The sequence below is a fragment of the Lithobates pipiens genome, unplaced genomic scaffold, assembly GCF_037356315.1.
Source record: "Lithobates pipiens isolate NorthernLeopardFrog02 unplaced genomic scaffold, aLitPip1_a1.2 Scaffold_23, whole genome shotgun sequence".
Lineage (NCBI taxonomy): Eukaryota > Metazoa > Chordata > Amphibia > Anura > Ranidae > Lithobates > Lithobates pipiens.
Genome location: NW_027507785.1, coordinates 184,609,160 through 184,631,113, shown reverse-complemented (window position 1 = coordinate 184,631,113; position 21,954 = coordinate 184,609,160).

Below are 21,954 nucleotides of genomic sequence, written 5' to 3'. Positions count from 1 at the left end.
ATGTCTTGGTATACTGGTGCCTTAAGAGTTCCCTTCACAGGGGCCAAGTCCAACCCCTGAAAAACAACCCTACACCATAATCCCCTCTTCCACCAAATGACTTGGACCAGTGCACAAAGCAAGGTCCATAAAGACACGGATGAGTGAGTTTGGGGTGAAGGAACTTCACTGGCCTGCACAGAGTCCTGACCACAACCCGATAGAACACCTTAAGTATGAATTAGTGTGGACACTGCGAGTCAGGCCTTCTTGTCCAACATCAGTGCCTGACCTCACAAATGCATTTCTGGAAGACTGGTCAAACATTCCCATAGACACATTCCTAAACCTTGTGGGGAGCCTTCCCAGAAGACGTGAAGCTGTTATAGCTGCAAAGGGCGAGCCAACTCAATATTGAACCCTAAGGACTAATACTATGCCCTTAAAGTTAATTTGCATGTAAAGGCAGGCATCCGGGTTCTTTTGACAATATAATGTGTGTGTGTGTGTATGTATATATATATATATATATATATATATATATATATATATATATTGTACATGCATGTGTGTTTGAGCACATCCTCATAGGCTGTGCACGCCTATGATAAGACCCTGTAAACACGGTTGGACATTCCAACAACAAAATCCGTCAGATTTTTTCCGATGGATTTTGTCCGAAACTGGTGTTGCATAAACACGGTCGGACAAAGTTGTGGGAAAATCCGATCGTTTGGAACATGATGACGTTCGTTCGTTGTGACAGGACTACGTTGCAGCTAGTAGCCAATAGCTTTGGTCTTGTAATTTGATCTGAGCATGCGTGGCACTTTGTCTGATCGGAATTCTCTACAAACGATCGGAAAAAGTCAGATCGGATTTTGTTGTCGGAAAATTTGAGGTCCTGTTCTCAAATTTGTTTTATCAGAAATTTTGATGGAAAAAGTCCAATAGAGCCCACACACGATCTGATTTTCCGACAATATAATCCAATTGGACCTTTTCTGTCGGAATGTGTACAGGGCATGACAGTTATTTGGTAAAGACTTTGATCCTTTTTTAAATATAGGCACTACATTGGTCCTACTCCAATCCAGTGGTACTATTCCAGTCCTTAATGAGTCCCTAAAAATTAGAAACAATGGCATTGAAATGACAAAACACTTTTAGGATCCGTTGTTGGATGTCATCTGGTCCAGGTGCTTTATCCACCTTTACTCTAAATATTTCTGGACCATATCACTTTTGAGCCATTGTGGATCATTCGGGGCTGTGTCAATACCATCCCCATGGTGGACTTTAACTCCCCCATGCTTCTTGTATACACAGAGCTGAAGAAGGTGTTTAATAACTCTTTGTACCCAGTCACCCACTCCAGATTATTTTGCAAAGGGCTTACATGCTCAAACCTGAACTTTTTACTATTGATATGTTTGAAGAATTTTTGGGGTTTGTCCTAATATCTTTTGCAATCTGTTGTTTGTTTTGAATTTTCATGTCCTTGATTTCCTTTTTACATATTTTGTTATATTCCAACATTTAAATGATGATAGTATGCCTTCATTTTTATATTTTTTAAAAGCTCTTTTCTTATTATTTATAGCTTTTTTAACTTTGGTCATGAACCACATAGGTTTTCTTTTTAGCCTTTTAACCGCTTGCCGACCATCCGCCTCAGTTGTACTGAGGCAACATGGCTTGGCTGCAGGAATCACCTTCATGTTACGTCAGTAACATACGCGGCCACTAGGGGGCGTGTATTCTGTCAGGGGAGAGGAGACACATTGTTTGTTCCTACTAACTAGGAACAACGATATGTCTCCTCCCTCAGTCAGCCCAATCCCCATAAATTTAGAAACACTAACTAGTGAACACATTTATTTAACCCCTTGATCGCCCGCTAGTATTAACCCCTTCCCTGCCAGTGACATTTATACAGTAGTCAGTGAATTATTATAGCACTGATCGCTGTATAAATGTCAATGGTCCCAAAAATGTGTCAAAATTGTCAAATCTGTTTGCCGCAATGTTGAAGTACCACTAAAAATTGCAGATCACCACCATTACTAGTAAAAAAAAATTATGACAATAAAAATGCCATAAATATTTTTCATAGTTTATAGACGTTATAACTTTGGCACTAACCTATCAATATATGCTTATTGCAATATTTTTTACCAAAAATATGTAGAATATATATTGGCCTAACCTGAGCAAGAAATGTATTTTTAAAAAACATTTTGGGGATATTTATTATAGCAAAAAGTAAAAAATATTGTGGTTTTTTTTCAAAATTGTCACTCTATATTTGTTTATCCCTCAAAAAATAAAAAATGCAGGGCAAAAAAAAAAACACACACACCTAAAGAAAGCTCTATTTGTGGGAAAAAAAGAAATATATTTTGTTTGGGTACAGTGTCGCACGACCGTGCAATTGTCAGGTAAAGCGACGCAGTGGCGTATAGCAAAAAATGGCCTGTCATTAAGCAGCCAAATCTTCCGGTCTGTAAGTGGTTAAAGTTAAAGTGAAAAAGATTGTGGATTTAACATGTAGCCTCGCAGGGTGACACTGTGGATACACAAGTAACAGTGTGCCAATGTCCCAACAACATGGGTCTATATAAAATTCATGAAACTAATATTGTATGACCCGCACATAAATTCTGACACTACTTCCAAAATAAACAGTTACAGTGATACACCCAGTGGTACAATGGTTGAAGTTCCAATAGTAGTAACCAAGTAGGGATGTAGACATGGAATAGTTTGAGTCAGAATGTGAATCCAAATACATGTTGCACGTAGGGATATGCTTCTTCAGGAGAACAAAGATAAATAAGATACTTTATGTAAACAAAATGGATGCCGGACTATTAGGAAGGTAAATGAGAAACCAGCCAGTCCAGAATGTAGAGTCATATAATCATCAGCCACAGAGATATTAGTGTTGTAGTTTGCTGGTAAGCAAAAAGATGTATGTATATATCCAGGAATAGATAACCAACATACAGCTAGGGAGACATAAGTGCTTATAATATAGCTCTACACTTCCCTTGGCCAGGCATCAATATTTCTTACACTGAATTTCTGCTGGTCTTGTGGATTATGTCCTATGATCACTAACATCCAGTCAAAACCCAGGAAAGTCACCACATGACCTCAGCATGCCCAATCATGCTGAGGTGTGGAGCAGCCAATCCTGGGAGAGCTGGAGAAAAAAGGAGGGGGAATGTGAAGTACATAGAATGCCTCTCTCACACTCATGCATGAGATAAGGAAATCACCTGTCACTCACAGCAAGAGGGAAGAAACAGAAACCTATTTCTCTGTGTGACCTTTTTTATACTACTGAAGAAAGATAAGAGGATTGCTTAGAGCTGGATTAACTCTTTGTGGCAAGAGTGGGCACAGATGAAATGATCCTCTGCAGTAACAGATAAGAGTCTTAATTAAAAAGATTTGGGTGGGGGGGGGGTTACCACTTTTAAGTGAAAGTCCAGGCTAAAACTATCCATCTATAGCCACCAACATTCTAACACTAACCTATCTTGCCCTGCAAAGAGAAAATCAGTATACATACCTTTTCTGCAGGAAATCTGACCCAACCTTCAGTGGCGGAAGCTCTGCAGAAGACACGGCCCACAACGGCTTTGAAATTAATGGGAAGTGACATCACCTATAGAGTTACTATTGGGCTTCTGTTGATGGATGTGTCCTTTGCACCCGCCTACACAGCAAAGCCATGGCTGACAGCTCAGCATGGGATCAGAGCTTTCACTGCCGGAGATCGGGTCGGATTGCCCGCAGAAAAGGTATGTTTATTGTTTTTTTCTTTTCAGGTCTAGATAGGTGTTAAAATGTTGTTGGCTATAGATGCAGGGATTTTAGCTTTAGCATGGACTTCCTCTTTAAATGTTTTTAAATTTCCTATATGTGTTTATTGCTTACAGATAACATTAAATGAAATCATGGTATGGTCACTGCTACCCAGGTGTTATTTTATATGAATATTGGTAATAAGCTCTGCATGGTTTGAGAGTACCAGGTCCAACACAGCATGATTTCTAGTCAGAGCCTCAATAAGCTGGGCCATAAAATTGTCTTGCAATAGGTTTATAAATGTTTTCTCCCATCAATGCCATTACTCCAGTCAATTTCTGGGTAGTTAAAATCCCCCATTATAAACTTGCCCACTGGGCACTTAAACCCCCCGTCATAACCAGACCAACTATCAGCTTTCAGTGCTCTCACACTTTGAATGAGAATTACTGTCATGCAACATTGTGCCCATATGCATTTTTTGTACTTCTTTAAAGTACTCATGCCCATGTACCGTTCTACCTATAATGCTTCAGACTATTTTATCCTTTCTCTTCACAGAGTTTAGGATAACTAGGGTATCTGAAATGCGTATTTGTTTTAGTTCGTTTTTTGATGTTTTACATTATTTTCTATTTTAATAATGTTGAATGTGCAAGACACATACAGTATTTAAGAATAAGATTTTTGAAATAGATGCAGGATGAAGTTCATAAAAAAACTTTTATTCTCACACAAATAGAGCTTTCTTTTGGTGGTATTTGATCACCACTTGTTTTTTTGTTTTTTTTTGCGCTATAAATGACTGAACATTTTGTAAAAAAAATGCATTTTTCTTCATTTTGGTTTTAGAGGTTTTGCAAATTAGTAATTTTTCTTTTTGACCAAAATGTATACTGCTACATACAGTATCTTTGGTAAAAAAATAAGCAAACTAAGTGTATATTATTGGGTCTTTGTGAAAGTTAGAGATTCCAAGGTATTTAGTAAGAGGTATGGTGAGTTTTTTGAAGTTGTTGTAATTTTTTTCCCACAATTCTGCAAAATTTATTTTTGTAATTTTTTTCACAAAAAGTTATTTTTCACATGCAGCATATGCATACCACAAATTACACCACAAAACAAGTTCTGCTACTCCTCCACCACATGTGTGAGACTGTTTCACAGCCTGGCCCCATACAGAGGCCCAACATTCAGGGAGCACCATCAGGTGTTCTGGGAACATAAATTACACATCTAATTTCTAGACTACCTCTTACAATTTTGAAGGTCCTGGAGCACGAGGACAATGGAAAAATCAAAAAATGACCCCAGTTTGGAAAGTAAACACCCCAACATATAATCTATGAGGCATTATGAGTCTTATGAACATGTTATTATTTCCCACAAATTTTTTGAAAATGTGGAAAGAAAATTAAAACGCATTTCTTTTTTTTTTTTACACAAAGTTGACAATGTATAAGATATTTCTAGCACATAGCATGTACATACCAGAAATTACACCCGAAAATATATTCTGCTACTCCTCCTGAGTATTGGGGATACCACATGTGTCAGACTTTTACACAGCCTGGCCACATACAGAGGCCCAACATGCAGGGAGCACCAACAGGTGTTCTAGGAACATAAATTACACATCTAATTTAACTATCTATGACACTGTTGTGAGGCACTGGTGGCCACTGTGGTGGCATGGATGAATACTGATGTGGCATGGATATGGCACGGATGAGGATTTATGTGGCATGGATGTGGCACGGATGAGCACTGATGTTGCACAGATAATCACTGATGTTGCACGGATGAGCACTGATGTGGCACGGATGATCACTGATGTGGAATGGATGAGGCATGGATGAGCACAGATGTGGCATGGATGATCACTGATATGGCACGTATGAGCACTGATGTGGCATGGATGAGGCACGGATGAGCACATATGTGGATTAACATGAATGAGCAATGAATTAGGCATGAAAGAGCTATGGATGAGCCATGGGTGAGCATAGATGAGCCATGGATAGGCACGGATGAGCCATGGATGGGCACAGATCGGGATGAATGAGCATGGCTGGGCATGAATGAGCATAGATGGGCATGGCTGGACATGAATGAGCAAGGGAGGGCATGTCTGGGCATGGATGGGCATGGATGAGCATGGCTAGGCATGGGTGAGCATGGCTGGGCATGGTTGAGCATGCCTGGGCAAGGCTAGGGATGGATGAGCATGGTTGGGATTCAATGAGAATGGATGAGCATGGCTGGGCATGGATGAGCATGACTGGGCATTAATGTGCATGCATGAGCATGGCTGAGCATGGCTGGGCATGGATGAGCATAGCTGGGTATGAATGAACAAGGATGAGCATGGCTAGGCATGGATGGATGAGCATGGCTGGGCATGGATTGATGAGCATGGATGAGCATTGCTGGGCAATGATGGATGAACATGGCTGGGCATAGAAAGGCATGGATGGATAAGCATGGCTTGGCATGGATGAGCATGGCTGGGCATGGATGAGCATGGCTGAGCATGTCTGAGCATGAATGGAGCATGAATGAGGATGGAAGGAAAAGCCATGAATGGGCACAGATCAGCATTGTCGGCACTTCAGATCCACCCCACAGCGCTGCTACACCCGTCTCTTTCCTCTCCTCACACACTGTACCAATAGTGCGAGGAGAGGGAAGGAGCTGTACCGGACATACTGTGCTAAAAGCTGAGTCTCCACTACCTCATTAACACTGGGAGGTCTATAACAAACTCCAATGATAACCTTTAAAGTACTCATGCCCATGTACTGTTCTACCTATAATGCTTCAGACTATTTTATCCTTTCTCTTCACAGAGTTTAGGATAACTAGGGTATCTGAAATGCGTATTTGTTTTAGTTAGTTTTTTGATGTTTTACATTATTTTCTATTTTAATAATGTTGAATGTGCAAGACACATACAGTATTTAAGAATAAGATTTTTGAAATAGATGCAGGATGAAGTTCATAAAAAAACTTTTATTCTCAGAGTGAATCATACAGCTTGAGTAGTACTACAACCAACAAACTGGCTACTTGGCTTGTATTTGGCGTACCTTTACAGGATAAGTTCACCTTTGGTAACATGTTACCTGTTACACCAAGGTATAACAGGTAACATGTTACCAAAGACCACCTGCCTATGCTCATCTCCCTATACCTGCTGTCACCATTTAAAAGGAGTGTAGCCATGCAGGGCTCTGCCCACATGGTCTCATTATTCATTTACAGCAATCTGTGAATGAATCAACTACAACTACTGTCTGTCACTGTGATAAATGGCTTGTTATCCTTAATGAACATTTTAGGGTGCTAGTGCACATTCTCAAAGTTCAGTGATCTTCCTGCTCTCCAGTAACTGTCTCCCCATTCGGGAGGTACAGGTAGACAGTTATACAGAGATTCTGCAGGAGTCTGACACTGACCTACTAATCGCAGGTACAATGCTCTGCAGGATGCAGAAAGAAAAAAACTATTTTTTTTCATGTTGCCTGGCGGGGCTGGGGTTCTTTCAATAAAATGGATTCTTTAATTAAGTGGGCACTTCCACTTTGCACCTTTACCTTGTCTCCCCATTCAGCTCTTTCCTCTCTGTAACATGCACTCTCTACTTCTCCTTCTCATACTTGTGTCCTCTCCTTAAAATCACTTTTCTTCAACCCTTTTCTCCACCCCACAGTTTATACACCCTCACTGTCCTCTCCTTATTATTGAACTCACCATCTCCTGCTAATTTCTTTCCACGTGTGCCCCTTCCCTGGACTTCTCTGAAAAGATCAATGGCACAGCTATCAACCCATCCCTGTTTCTAGGTGTAATCCTGAACTCTGAACACCCCTTCCTAACCAATGATACCACCAAGCATCTAATTAACTCCCTGGTTATCTCTCGTCTTGACTACTGAAACTCCCTCCTCATTGGCTTACCTTTACATAAGCTATCCCCTCTTAGTCCATCATAAATGCTGGTGTCAGTTTCAGCCACCATAACAACTGTTCAGTGCCTGCTACCCCTCCCTGCCAATCCCTCCACTAGATTCTTCTCAATAAAATTTAAAATACTAACAACTTACAAAGCCATGTACAGCTTGGTCCATAAGAATATCACTAACCTAATCTAAAAATATCAACCAAATCATTCTCTTTGTTCCTCCCAAGACACCCTGCTCTCTAGATCCCCTGTCACCTCCTTCCATGCTTACCCCCAGTACTTTGCTCCAATCTGTCTGACTATCTCTAATGCCCTGTACACATGGTCGGACATTCCGACCACAAAATCTATTGGATTTTTTCCAACGGATTTTGTCCCAAACTTGTGTTGCAAAACACAAAGTTGTCGGAAAATCCAATCATTCTGAACAAGGTGACGTCAAACACGTACGTTGGGACTATAAACGGGCCAGTAGCCAATAGCTTTCATTCCTTAGCTTATTCTGAGCGTGCGTGGTACTTTTTCCATCGGAATTGTCTACACACGATCGGAATTTATGGGATTGGATTTTGTTGTCGGAAAATTTTAGATCCTGCTCTCAAACTTTGTGTGTCGGAAAATCTGACAGAAAAAGTTTGATGGAGCCCACACACGATCGGATTTTCCGACAACATAATCCGATTTTATTTTTTCCATCGGAATTTCCGACCATGTGTACAGGGCATTACTCTGTTCACTTTAGGCAATCCCTGAAAACCCCTCTCTTCAGAGAAACCTATTCTGCCCCCGCCTAACAACTGTACTTTTGTTTTCTCCATCAACTCATCACCCAATTATTACTGTTTGTTTCACGTGACCTTCACTTTTAGATTGTAAGAAGCAAGGCCCTCTTATTCCTTCTGTTTTTAATTTTATTGTAACTGTACTGTCTGCCCTCATGTTGTAAAGCAGTGATGGCGAACCTTGGCACCCCAGATGTTTTGGAACTACATTTCCCATGATGCTCAGCTACACTGCAGAGTGCATGAGCATCATGGGAAATGTAGTTCCAAAACATCTGGGGTGCCAAGGTTCGCCATCACTGTTGTAAAGTGTTGTCAAACTGTTGTCATTATATAAATCCTGTATAATAATAGCAATACCTTCAAAAATATGTGCATTCCTTTTTTAAGGTGAACTGAGCTTTTAATAGCCAGAGCTCTCCTTACATTGGTTAATTAAGTTACATTAAAAATACATTTACTTTTTAATATAATATTTACAGATGCATTAAAAACATATATGGATACTTATTTAATTCACCATTAGCTGATCGCTAGTTTTTTCTGTCTTTTAATCTTCTAACTAAAAGCCCCAATTATTTACATTAAACTGTTGGTATAATAGGCTATATTATAATGTTGGTATAAATTCTGCTACTGGTCTTTAATATGAAAGGGTCCATCTTCCAATATCTATAATGTTTCCTGCTGATGTTGATGCTGTCTGTTGGCCAGTGGAAGTGTCCATCACAGATCTCTCCCAGAATGCTCACTGTCTTGAGTCTTGACAGGGTCCTGAAGCCGTCAGGAACACGGACCATTATGTCACAATGCAAGGGCAGTAACTGACTGGCCTAGAGTGTAGCTTACAATTACTGCACTCTACTACTAGAAAAAGTACTATGGGTCAATTGATCAATTGACATCAAAACAATTTAAGCATAAAAAGGGTCTTAGAAGCGGTTTTTCTTTTTTCTTTAAACTAATAAATGTCTAGAAGATGATCTTTGTAGTGGTGATGTGGGACAATTGGATTATTTTTTTTCTCCAATGTTGAGTTTTTATCAAAAACAAACTGCTTCTACTGTTAAATCAGCAGGGCCCATTCAGATATTAAGTGTTCAAATGCTAGAATAATCAGGAGGGAAAAAAGTTTTTGGCTGCAGTCATACCAGAGTGATAAGTTGCAGCGTGTTTAATGCAAGGGCATGTTGTGTTGCATGTTATTGAGCATTGTGTAAAGGCAACCTATTCAACCTGACATTTGAACATATGAAAAAAATCAGGTCCGCACCATTTTTGAAACACAGGTACATTGTAGTGCATTCATATTTATTGCAGTGCAGTGTGCTGAAATGCAGGTGCATTTCCTTAGTGCTTTGGGGTGCAATTCAAAATAAACAGTGCAGAACAATTCACATACAGGTTGATATCTTAAAGGCAAATAGGCTGTTCACTTTGCAAGGGGGTTTTCCCTTAGTTTAGTAAACATGGTAAAGATCTGCTGACCTTCATCTTCCAATCATGTGCGAGCAAAAAAACTTTTTTTTTATTTTCCTTGTACATGATTTGGTATATTGTGCAAAGGGAATTGTTATCACATTCACTAAGCTAAGGGAAAATAACTGTCCAAAGTAAACAGAATATTTGTTTTACTCAATCAACACTGAATTAGATGGGGAAGTAGCAGCCACAAAATAAAAGCTATGGGAAAGTTTACACCTAAAAAATAAACCTGTAGCCCTCAACTCTGTAGAAATTGGTCCGCGGTAAAATAATTTAATAGTATAATTTGTGACCTTTTTTTTTACACAGTTACATATAGTTACATAGTTAGTCAGGTTGAACAAGGACACCAGCCCATTTAGTTCAACTGAAAAAAAAATACAATCCCATACACACAATCCTTCACCCACAGTTGATTCAGAGGAAGGCGGAAAAAAACCAGCACAACATGCTCCAATTTTCTACAACAGGGGAACAAATTCCTTCCTGATCCCCCGAGAGGCAATTAATATTTTCCCTGAATCAACTTTAACTACAAAGGTTAGTACCCAGTTATATTATGTACATTTAGGACAGAATCCAGGGCTTTTTAAATGCAATCTCCTGAGCTAGACAGAACCACCTCCGGAGTTGGTCTATTCCACATTTTCACAGCTCTTACTGTGAAGAAACCTTTTCATATTTGGAGATTAAATCTTTTTTCCTCTAGATGTAAAGAGTACCCCCTTGTTCTTTGTGATGACCATAAAGTGAATAACTCAACATCAAGTTCACTATATGGACCACTTATGTATTTGTACATGTTGATTATATCCCCCTTAATCTCCTCTTCTCAAGAGGGAATATATTTAGTTCCTCTAAACTTTCCTCATAGCCGAGCTCCTCCATGTCTCTTTTCAGTTTGGTTGCCCTTCTCTGCAGTTTCTCCAGTTCTCTGATATCCTTTTTGAGAACTGGTGCCCAAAACTGAACTGCATATTCTAGATGAGGTCTTATTAATGATTTGTACAGGGCAAAATGATATCTCTCTCTCTGGAGTCCATACCTCTCTTAATACAAGAAAGGACGTTGCTCGCTTTGGAAACCGCAGCTTGGCATTGAATGCTATAATTGAGCTTATGATCTACCAAAACCCCCAGATCCTTCTCCACCGTTGATTCCCTCAGTTGTACTCCCCCTAGTATGTATGATGCATGCATATTCTTAGCCCCCAAGTGCATAACTTTACATTTATCAACATTAAACCTCATTTGCCACATAGTTGCTCAAATAAACAGTGCATTGAGGTTGTTTTGTAAGTTAGAGACATCTTGTAAGGACGTTATTCCACTGCATAGCTTGATGTCATCTGCAAAGACAGAAATGTTACTTTTAATCCCAGATCCTATATCATTTATAAAGATTTTAAAAACGAACAGTCCTAACACCGAACCTTGGGGTACACCGCTGATAACCTTAGACAATTCAAAGTAAGAATCATTACCCACGACTCTCTGAATTCTGTGTTTTAGCCAGTTTTTTTTATCCATTTACAAATCGATCTTTCCAAGCATGTAGACTTTGCCTTATACATGAGGCGTGTGGGGGGGGAACTGTGTCAAATGATTTTGTAAAATCTAGGGATACCATGTCCACAGCCACCCCCTCTGTCCAAGGTTTTACTTACCTCCTCATAAAAAGAAATCAGGCTTGTTTGACAACGCCTGTCTTTTATAAATCCATGCTGTCTGTTGCTTAAAATATTTTTTTCCAGCAAGTACTTATCTATGTGGTCTTTTATTACCAAACTGGATTGCCTTTATATATAAAAAAAAGAAAAAATACAGCAAATAGAAAGAGATAAAACATGTGTTAAAATTAATGGGCAATAACAAATAACAATAAAGTGTATATCTGAGCGACAATAGCTACAAATATTGTTCAGTGGCAGGACAGTATGTAAGCAGCTTAGCTAGAGGGAGAGACAAGGCAGGTTTTTATTATGGAAAATAAATTAGAGTGTATTGTTTGACATACAATAGCCACACAATTTAAAGGGGCTGTAAACTGCAGCTCCAGATGGCAGTGGGCATTAGCTATCCCGTGGAGTGGCAAAAAGCTACTCTATAACCAGGGGCGGACTGACAACTCATGAGGCCCTCGGGCAATAGGAGATTATGGGGCCCCCAGGCAATCAGAGACTATGGGGCCACACAGTATACACACACACACAGTATACACAGACATGTTTCTATTGGCTGAGAAGGTAATGGAGAGGTGGGGCAGCTATAATCTCAGGATTTTTAGACCAAGAGGATGTCGGTAAGGGACATTTCAGTGACAGATGTAAAAAAAAACACAGATTTTTACATACTGTCCCTGGTTTTACTGAGGCTGGCAACCCTGATGGGGCCCCCTAGTGGCCCGGGGCCCTCGGGCAGTGCCCGAGTGGCCGAATGGTCAGTCCGCCCCTGTCTATAACCATTTCCAAGTCTCCAAGTATGTGTCCTACTTTGTCCAAGCTCTTTGTATTGCAACCCTTCCCATATATAATCTAGTGGAAATTTTCTGACTTGGACAGAACCAGAGTGACAGATTTACATCTGCAATTTCTTTTTCTTTTGCCTATTATTAAGTTTTTGTATTTTTTTTATATTAATGCATTAGCTGGGTGGCACACAGCAGAGACTAGACAAGTCTGAAATTTCTTTGCTTTACCAGCATAATCTTTCAACTCCCAGGCACACTGGGGGGAGAAGAACAGGGGGGAGCACTGGGGGGAGTGGAGAGCACTGGGGGGGAAGAACAGGGGGGGAGAGCACTGGGGGGAGTAGAATGGGGGGGAGAGCACTGGGGGGAGTAGAATGGGGGGGAGGGCACTGTGGGGAGTGGAGAACACTGGGGGGAACGGGGGGGGGGGGCACTGGGGGGAGTGGAGAGCACTGGGATGGTGGCTAGAGAAGGATGGGAAGAGCTGGAGAGGGGGGCAGAAAGAACAGGGGTGGAGAGAACTGTGGTGGGGCAGGAGAATGTGGTGGGGGAGGAGAGCACTGAGGGGGGCAGGGAGCACAGAGTGAACTGGGGGGCAGTCAAATAAGTTGGATAGAAGAATTGGTGGGGGGGCATATATAGGAAATTATATTTCTATATTTCTCCATGCAGCCGCTGAATGCTTGATTCCCTACCTCTAACTCCTTCAAGCATTCAGCGGCTGCATGGAGGAATATAGAAAGATAATTTCCTCTACATGCACCCATCCCCACAAATTCTCCTATCCAGGCACTGTTGCATACAGGGCGGGCTGTATGGATGGGCATCTCATCCTATGGATCACAGAGATGGCTGGCTCTGTGTTCGGTGGCCACTCTGTAACACAGTCCCGCCCCCCTAGACCGGCTCGTGTGATAGGCGGAACGTTGATTCTATCTACTATCACACGAGCCAGTCTAGGGGGGGGGGCGGGACTGTGTTACAGAGTGGCTGCTGAACACAGAGCCAGCCATCTATGTGATCCATAGGAGGAGAGAGGAGTGCTGTAGCCACAACCAAAAGCAGCTCCAGGGCAGGTGGCCTACCAGGAAATCTCCCGGTATCCCGGTAGGCCAGCCCAGCCCTGGAACGGAGGAGGAATGGGGACAGCAGCAGAACAGAGGGGGAGTAGGGAACACAGCAGCAGAATGGAGGGGGAGTGGGGGACACAGCAGCAGAACAGAGGGGAAGCATGCTCACTGTAACTAACAAAGTGTGTGTAACACACTAATCTGGAAGTTTGTCAAAGAGGTTGCGGAGGCTCAGCTCAGGAGAGGAGAAGTTGAACTGGAGAAGTCTGGCAGCTCAGAGTTGGGCTGCACTGCTGGCAATGTGCTACAGCGGCTGCAGGAGTAGTCAGCGACGGCCCTGGGATTGTCTGGCACTGACTGGCCAGTGGGCACAGGCTGGATCCTTACCAGCATTAAGTGTGGCTCTGTCTGGTGAGGTGTCTGTGGCTGCTCTCTCTCGGAGGTGCTGCTCAGCCTAGCAACCAGTTACTCAGGCATATGCAGGACGCGGCTGCTAATGGGAACTGAGTTCCTGTTGTGGAAAAATTACAGGAACTCCGTTCCCATGCGTTCCCGCAGGACTTGAGCCCTGAGTGTAAACATGAATCAAACTTCTTATGTTCATAAGGTAACAACAATAACAAAGTACCTGGGGGTCCCCTGACCCCCTCCCACCCCAGGGGGGGTGGACTTGCCATCTCCTACCCCTTAACCTGAGAGGTCTGGACTGTAGGGTATCCGGTAAGAATCCAGGGGCACCAAGGGTGTCCACAGATCCTACTGTAGGTGCACTGAGTCCACCACTGCCCAGCCACCTAAAATCAAGCTCATTGAAGACATTCAAAAGGCCTTATAATACAGAGCGCCCCATGACAATAACTAACATTAAGCAAACTAGAGCAACGGTTACCCTCCCCAGGCCCAGCAACCACCCTGGACCCCCAGCTTAAAGAACTGGGGATTCAGGGGGGCACCCAAGCCCAGTTCAGGGTGGTAGCTAGATCTGTTAGCCTATGACGGGGTATATCCCCACAAAAATAATATGAAAGAGCACCTGCTTCACAGGAGTTGCTTACCAACAGACTCTACAGAGGAGAAGGTTAGGGGCACATGTGATAAAGAACAACTTTAACCATAATAAACCATTTCCACCTATCAGGGGGTGAAAACTAGGGCCCCCTTCTAAGGATGGAAAACATTCTTAAAATAATGCATAACTATGTAGAAATGGAGGGTTGCCTATGATAGGCGGCCTGCATTCTGTAGGAGCCCCCTGAGGAGCTAAAGGGGTAGTCTCATTCACCCTCATCCTGTTACAAGTCTGGAATCCCCTGTTGCTCAACAGAGGCCAATCTTGCTATTAAGGGGAGGGAGACCTCAGCTGAGTCAATGCAGGGGAGTGGTCAGTTCTGGCAGGGGATTTAAAAAGGGGGGAACAGTGGAAGTACCCCAAAAGTGTGTTAAAAAGAAACAAAGTCACAGATCAGGGCCCTGATCTAATTAGAGGCAGTCTGTCCATCATTGCAGAGGGTTTTCTTTTGATCTCTTAGCCCTTGTACACACGGTCCGACATTCCGACAACAAAATCTGTAGGATTTTGTCCGAAACTTGTGTTGCATACACACGGTCAGACAAAGTTGTTGGAAAATCAGATGGTACGTAACGTGATGAGGTTATTTCGTTACGACGGGACTATGTTCAGGCTAGTAGCCAATAGCTTTGGTCTAGGAATTTGATCTGAGCATGCGTGGCACTTTGTCCAATCGGAATTCTCTACACACAATCGGACAAAGTCCGATTGGATCATGTTGTCGGAAAGTTTTATAGCCCAGCTCTAAAACTTTGTCCCTCAGATATTCCGACAGAAACAGTCCGATGGAGCCCACACACAGTCGGATTATCTGACAACACGGTCCTATCGGACATTGTCCATCGGAATATCCGACCGCGTGTACAAGGGCTTAGAGTGCTATTTCAGCCAAGTGGGTTGGGACTTGCTGGTGGGGGCCTCTTTGAAGAGGGGGTGGTCTTATGTTGGCCTGGTTGGAGGGGGACTCTTGTGTAATTAAGCTGAGGTGTAGCAATAGGCATTACCCCTCTACAAAAGAGGAGAAGCTGAAACCTTTATTCCCATAGGAAAAGTTCAGGTGTAGAGGAAATGACCATCTATAAGTGATATCCTTATCGATCAGGATCTGAAGTAGCGGCTTAAGCAATCTTATTTTCTGAACCGTGTATGGGGATAGGTCGGCATAAATATGGATTTTGTGCCTGTTTAATGTTAGAGTTTTGGAGTTCCTTGACTTCTTCATCACTTCCTCCTTTACTAAATAAAAGTGGGGCTTTACAATTATGTCCCTGGGGAGACCATCCTTGTGGGGGGGGGGGGGTTGTAGAGCCCCATGTGCCCTTTCCAGTTCAAGACAGTGTTCTGCAATATCTGGGATAATGCCCTTAATGAGTGATTGGACAGCCGATTAAATCTCCTTTTCTGATTGTGGCCTGCCGCGGCTGTCATCTGGTGTGAGAGGTTTCTCCTAACCTGCGCCTTGGTCATTGGAGGGTTCCCCGCTCGTGTGTCCCAGTGTGGAGTGCGGGGGCGTGCTCTGTAAGCTCCAGTGGCTAATGGTGGGCCGTGGTGGTCCGGAGCTCTAGATGCTGGTGGCCATCTTGGGAGCTACAGCGCATGCACCCCATCTTGTGTCTTTTTGTTGTACTGTTTGTATATAGTACAATATAGTTACATCTCACTTATATTTTTTTTTTTCTGTAACCACTGAGATTACTGGTTGTTAATATTAGACCTTTTTTACCATTTACCAATACATTTCTGTTATTGTTAAACCTTCACTTATGGGTGTGATCTCTCATTTCTAATGTATATCACAAGAGATGTTAAATCTTAAATATATAAATTGTGGGTAACAGGGAGGCTTTGGGGAGTTACTTTTTCCCCAACCTCACCAGCGACTTATCACTAGGGATGAGGTGTACTGTAGGTTGGAACCGATGTGGGATTTGGTGTAAACTTTGACTCCTTGGACTTCTGCGAATGGGTGAACTAAATAGGGTGTTTGCCCACCTTCCAAGCAGAACCTTTGACCACAATAGGAAGGCATACATTTAAGCAGCCACCATTATCATTGAACAACTTGTTACACATCCCTGAACAACATGATTTATGATGGATGTATAACTTCGGGACATGTTTTATATTTTTATTTATAAATATAGGACTTGTCAAATATATGTGTTTTAATTACACTGTCATTATTTCATTTATATGGACATCATCGGGAGCAGTTGGATGATGTCCATATAAATGAAACGTGTTGGATGGAGCATGGGTACTGTGAAACGCATGCTGAAAGGAGGCTGTTCAACATAACATTTAAGATCTGTTTATTACAACAATAAAAATTTGATGTCACATTCTCACCTTGGCCGAACATTGTATGGTTTACAGATTTATAACTGGTTTATTATATACAGCTGGATTAATTGTGTATAATGTATTTAATTGTATACTGCATCGCTTGGATAGATTAGTGATGTATTGCTTTGATGCATCTTAAATGATTTGCGCAACATTTTTGTAATAACTTATTTTAACTTAAATGTATTGATGCATTGATGTATCAAGTATGTGTTATGGTATGAATTAGTAGTGTTTTATATATTTATTTTTAAATAGCAATGTATGTTGCATATCATTTTTTTTTTTTTATATCATTCAAATATTAATACAGAAGCTTAGCATGAGTGGGTTTAGGGTGAGAAATGTTTGCATAGACTTCCTTGTTCCTAATAAAAGTTTTTTTTTTTTCATTTAGTCCAAGTTAATAGCATGTAGAGAAATAAGCATATGTATAGTAATAATCCAGGGTGTATTTATATTCCATTACGTCGACTGCTTACAATTTTTAAAGGTGAAAACTGTTTGTTTTTGGTCATTCAAGCAACAATCTTACATCTATGGTGTGAGGTAGGCACCCACTGGCCAATTACTTTCAGCGGGAATATTGAGACAGGATTGAAAACCTGTTCTAATTATTTATGTTGTTCCATGATAAGATAGTAACAAGAACTATAACATACCCTTCCACAAACCAAGGTGGTGGAACAGGATGTTAAGTTCATGCTTGAAAGCCTGAAACCTTTGAGATCATGCACACTATGTGCAAGAACAGAAAAATGATTGCAGAGCAGTGTGTTGCAGAAAAACGCATAATATATCCATTTTTCCTCAATGAACCAAGGCTGTGTAGTATCAATTTCTCCTCTTCTACACACCACAGCTGCATAGAAATGAATGAATAGTCCCTTTGTGACCCTGAGCTATGCAATTATCCACTTCTGCATTGTTTATATTCTTATACCAAACTTGCTTATCACTGTTATGTAGATAGATTCTTTGGCATCATGTGAACCAAGCTGAGGGCCCTGTGGACTATAGTCTGGGGCAACACCTGCATGTAAACCAGGCCAAAATAATCTCTGGGTCTTTCTCTTCTTAGTTTTCTCTATACCCATGTGTCCGCCCATTATATGACCATGGACTAAATCTAATAGCATCTGATGATATAGTTTGGGGACCACTAGCTGTTCTACTATCTCCTTCCCTTACGTCACTACTCGATACAGGAAGTTATTTTCAAGAGCCATGTAGGGAAAATACACCCCAAATTCGGGTTCAATGGGTTCCCTATCTATCATTTTAATATCTTCTCTGGATTTAGTAAGCATGGAGTCTTTCAGTTTTTCTATACAAAAATCATCTTTTCTGACTTGTATGTCAAGCACCACATTCTGCCCACTCCCATTATTAGAGTATGAGATCATTTCTTGTTGATTATTCTCAAGATGGGGGCTGGATTCCAGATCCTCCTGTTCCCCAGCTATTACAGAGAAAGGAAAAGGATCTACCCCTTCCTTTGATACACCAACAGTTTCCCCTTCTATTTTGCAAACAAAAGGGTCAGGAGTTAGTTCAGGTGTTTCCCCAGCAGGTTTCCTCCTGACTCCTTTTGATTTCCCACAAACTCCAAAAATTGGGAAAATATCTTCCCACTATAGCTTCATGAAGCAGGAAGGTACTACCTGCACTGAATGTGTCACCGAGCCCCGGGAGTGCCAATCTCATGAGTGTCACCATGTGTACAAATACACCACTAGTGCTAAGGTGAAACTTTATAGGGTTAACAAAATCACCTTTAAATAATGTCACAAAATTACCAGAGTTTAGTATTGCAGTGACTTGCCTTCCATCAACTAAAATCTCACACATGTATTATTCCATACGTCCCTGACATGATGTGGTACATGCCACCTGTGCAAAAAGAAGCATACCTTCTTTCAAATAAGCATTATCACATTGTATTGATTCATCAGTTAGGAAAAAGTTAACGTTTTATGGATTCTGCACCCAGTCCTCTAAACCTCAGGGGACTTTCCTGACCTATTTGGTCGGTCTCCAGTTCCAAAACCCACAGTCTCATTATTTTGTAGCAACAGTCTCGTAAATTTTCCTTGAGCCTTGAACCTTGGTCTTACTGGATCCTCCAGGTAGTTTTTCACTCCTTGAGACATTGGGGTGGAGCACAGATGAGTTTAGCTATTCCTCAGCTGCAGCATACCTCTCCACCAGGTCCACTGGTCTACAGTCTTAGGGTTCCTATGGCTGACCCACTTCCTTAAAGTGGCTGTGAGTGCTTGTAGATATCAGTTCATGACCACACGCTCTGCAATCTTAGGTCCTGACAAAGTCTCTGGCTGCAGCCACTTCCTGATGAAATGTATTAAGTCAAGCATTTGGGAGCGAGGTGGCTTGTCAGTACTATATGACTACCGATGCACCCATTGAGCCCGAAGCTTAATAGTAATGCTCAGTTGTGCAAGAATTTCAGCCTTCAGCTTCTCATAATCCTGGACAGCCTCTGGTTCCAGGTCATAATAGGCTTTTAGGGGTTCACCTCTCAGAAAAGATGCTAGTAGTCCTGCCCATTCCTTGCCATCCTTCCCATCCTTCCCAAATAGCAAAAGTTGTAGGGTAAGCTTCGACTGCAGATGTCATATTTTGCAAGTAATAGGTGGCACTCACCATTTTCTTTTTTTAATTCCACAAGGTGTTGGGCCACCTCCTGAAGGAGCTTTTGGTCCGCCTGTTTGGCCTCCACAAACTGGTGATTCACCTCCTGCTGTACTGCAGTGGCCTTCTGCTACATCTCTGCCATCTTCTGATGAATTTCTGTGAACTGGTGGTTGGTTTCTTGCAGGGTTGAAGTGGCCTGCAGCAAGGCTCTCATCATGTCCTCCATCTTCCTACTTGCTCAGTACGTTTCTTACTAAATCCACCATTCGTGGGGGTTAGCTCAAGTGGGGATTATTTTCCTTGTGAAAAAGGCAGTCTGATGGCAGATCTTTTCTTAAAACTTTGACTTGAATTCAGTTTAACACCTTCCTGCCCAGCCTACAGCTGATTTACGGCCAGGTGGGTGTGTTACCATCTTGACTAGACTTCATATCAACTTTTTTACATCTTGGCGGGCCCCCTGAGGCATGCAGTATGGCGATTGGTGGTGAGTTGTGTCCCTAGGACACACCACATCACCGGTCAAAGTAAAGAGACAATAACGTAGGCTCTTTACCATGCAATCAGCTGTATAAAATCACAGCTTATCATATGTAAACAAATGCCAATTATCAGCATTTCCTTTTCTCAGTGTTGTCAGTGTCTGAGGAAAGGAAAGCTGATAACTGTCTTTCCAGTTATAGGGGCATTTTCACTGATAATCAGGGCAGCCCCATTAGTGTTGATTAGGGATGAGCTTCGAGTTCGAGTCGAACTCATGTTCTACTCGAACATTGCCTGTTCGCCTGTTCAGCGAACAGTGAACAATTTGGGCTGTTCGCAGCAAATTCGAAAAGCCGGAACACCCTATACAAGTCTATGGGAGAAATCTAAAGTGCTAATTTTAAAGGGTAATATGCAGGTTACTGTCCTAAAAAGTGTTTGGGGACCCGGGTCCTGCCCCAGGGGACATGGATCAATGCAAAAAAAAGTTTTAAAAACGGCCGTTTTTTCAGGAGCAGTGATTTTAATAATGATTAAAGTGAAACAATAAAAGTGTAATATTCCTTTAAATTTCGTAGCTGGGGGGTATCTATAGTATGCCTGTGAAGGGGCGCATGTTTCTGGTGCTTAGAACTGTCCCTGCACAAAGTGTCATTTGTGCAGGAAAAAAAGTCTTTTAAAATCACTTGTGGCTATTGTCGGGTCCCGTAATACAGAGAACACTCAATGACTGTTCTCTGCATTAGCCGACAATTCATTCATTCATTGATTAAAAAAATAAAAAAATAAAAAAAAAATAAAAAAAAAATAAAGCATGGGGGTTCCCCTAAATTCAATTACCAGGCCCTTCAGGTCTGACATGGATATTAAGGGGAACCCCGTGTCAAATTAAAAAAAAAATTGACGTGGGGGTCCCCCTAAATATCCATAACCAGACCCTTCAGGTCTGATATGGATATTAAGGGGAACCCCGCATCAAATTTAAAAAAAAATTGACGTGGGGGTCCCCCTAAAAATCCATATCAGACCCTTTATCCGAGCACGCAACCTGGCAGGCCGCAGGAAAAGAGGGGGGACGAGAGAGCGTCCCCCCTCCCTCCTGAACCGTACCAGGCCACATATCCTCAACATTGGGAGGATGCTTTGGGGGTCTGTGACCCCTCAAAGCACCTTGTCCCCATGTTGATGAGGACAAGGGCCTCATCCTCACAACCCTGGCCGTTGGTTGTGAGGGTCTGCGGGCGGGGGGCTTATCAGAATCTGGAAGCCCCCTTTAACAAGGGGACCCCCAGATCCCGCCCCCCCCTGTTTGAAATGGTAAGGGAGTACAAAAGTACCCCTACCATTTCACAAAGAAAGTGTCAAAATGGTTAAATAAGACAAACACACTTTTGAAAAATTCCTTTATTAAAAATAAAAAAAATAAAAAAAAGATTCCAGCGGTGCTAATCCACTCTTGCTATCCAGCTACGGGTCTCCGGGGTCCAGCGATGGATGATCATATCCAGCGACGGGGGATCTCTCAGTCCAGCGCTGTCCATACATCCTTCTTCTGTCTCCACTCTGGAGACACTGCAGAGAGCCCAGCGCTAACGTTTCTTATATTAGGAGGGTGGGGCCACCCGTCACCTGACCCCGCCCCTCTGACGCTGGAGAGGGAAGCCAGGGGTTCCCCAGTGACGTGTGGGTGACCCCACCCCCTCTGATGTAACGGAAACCTGCGTTACATCAGAGGGGGCGGGGTCACCCACACGTCACTGGGGAACCCCTGGCTTCCCTCTCCAGCGTCAGAGGGGCGGGGTCAGGCGACGGGTGGCCCCGCCCTCCTAATACA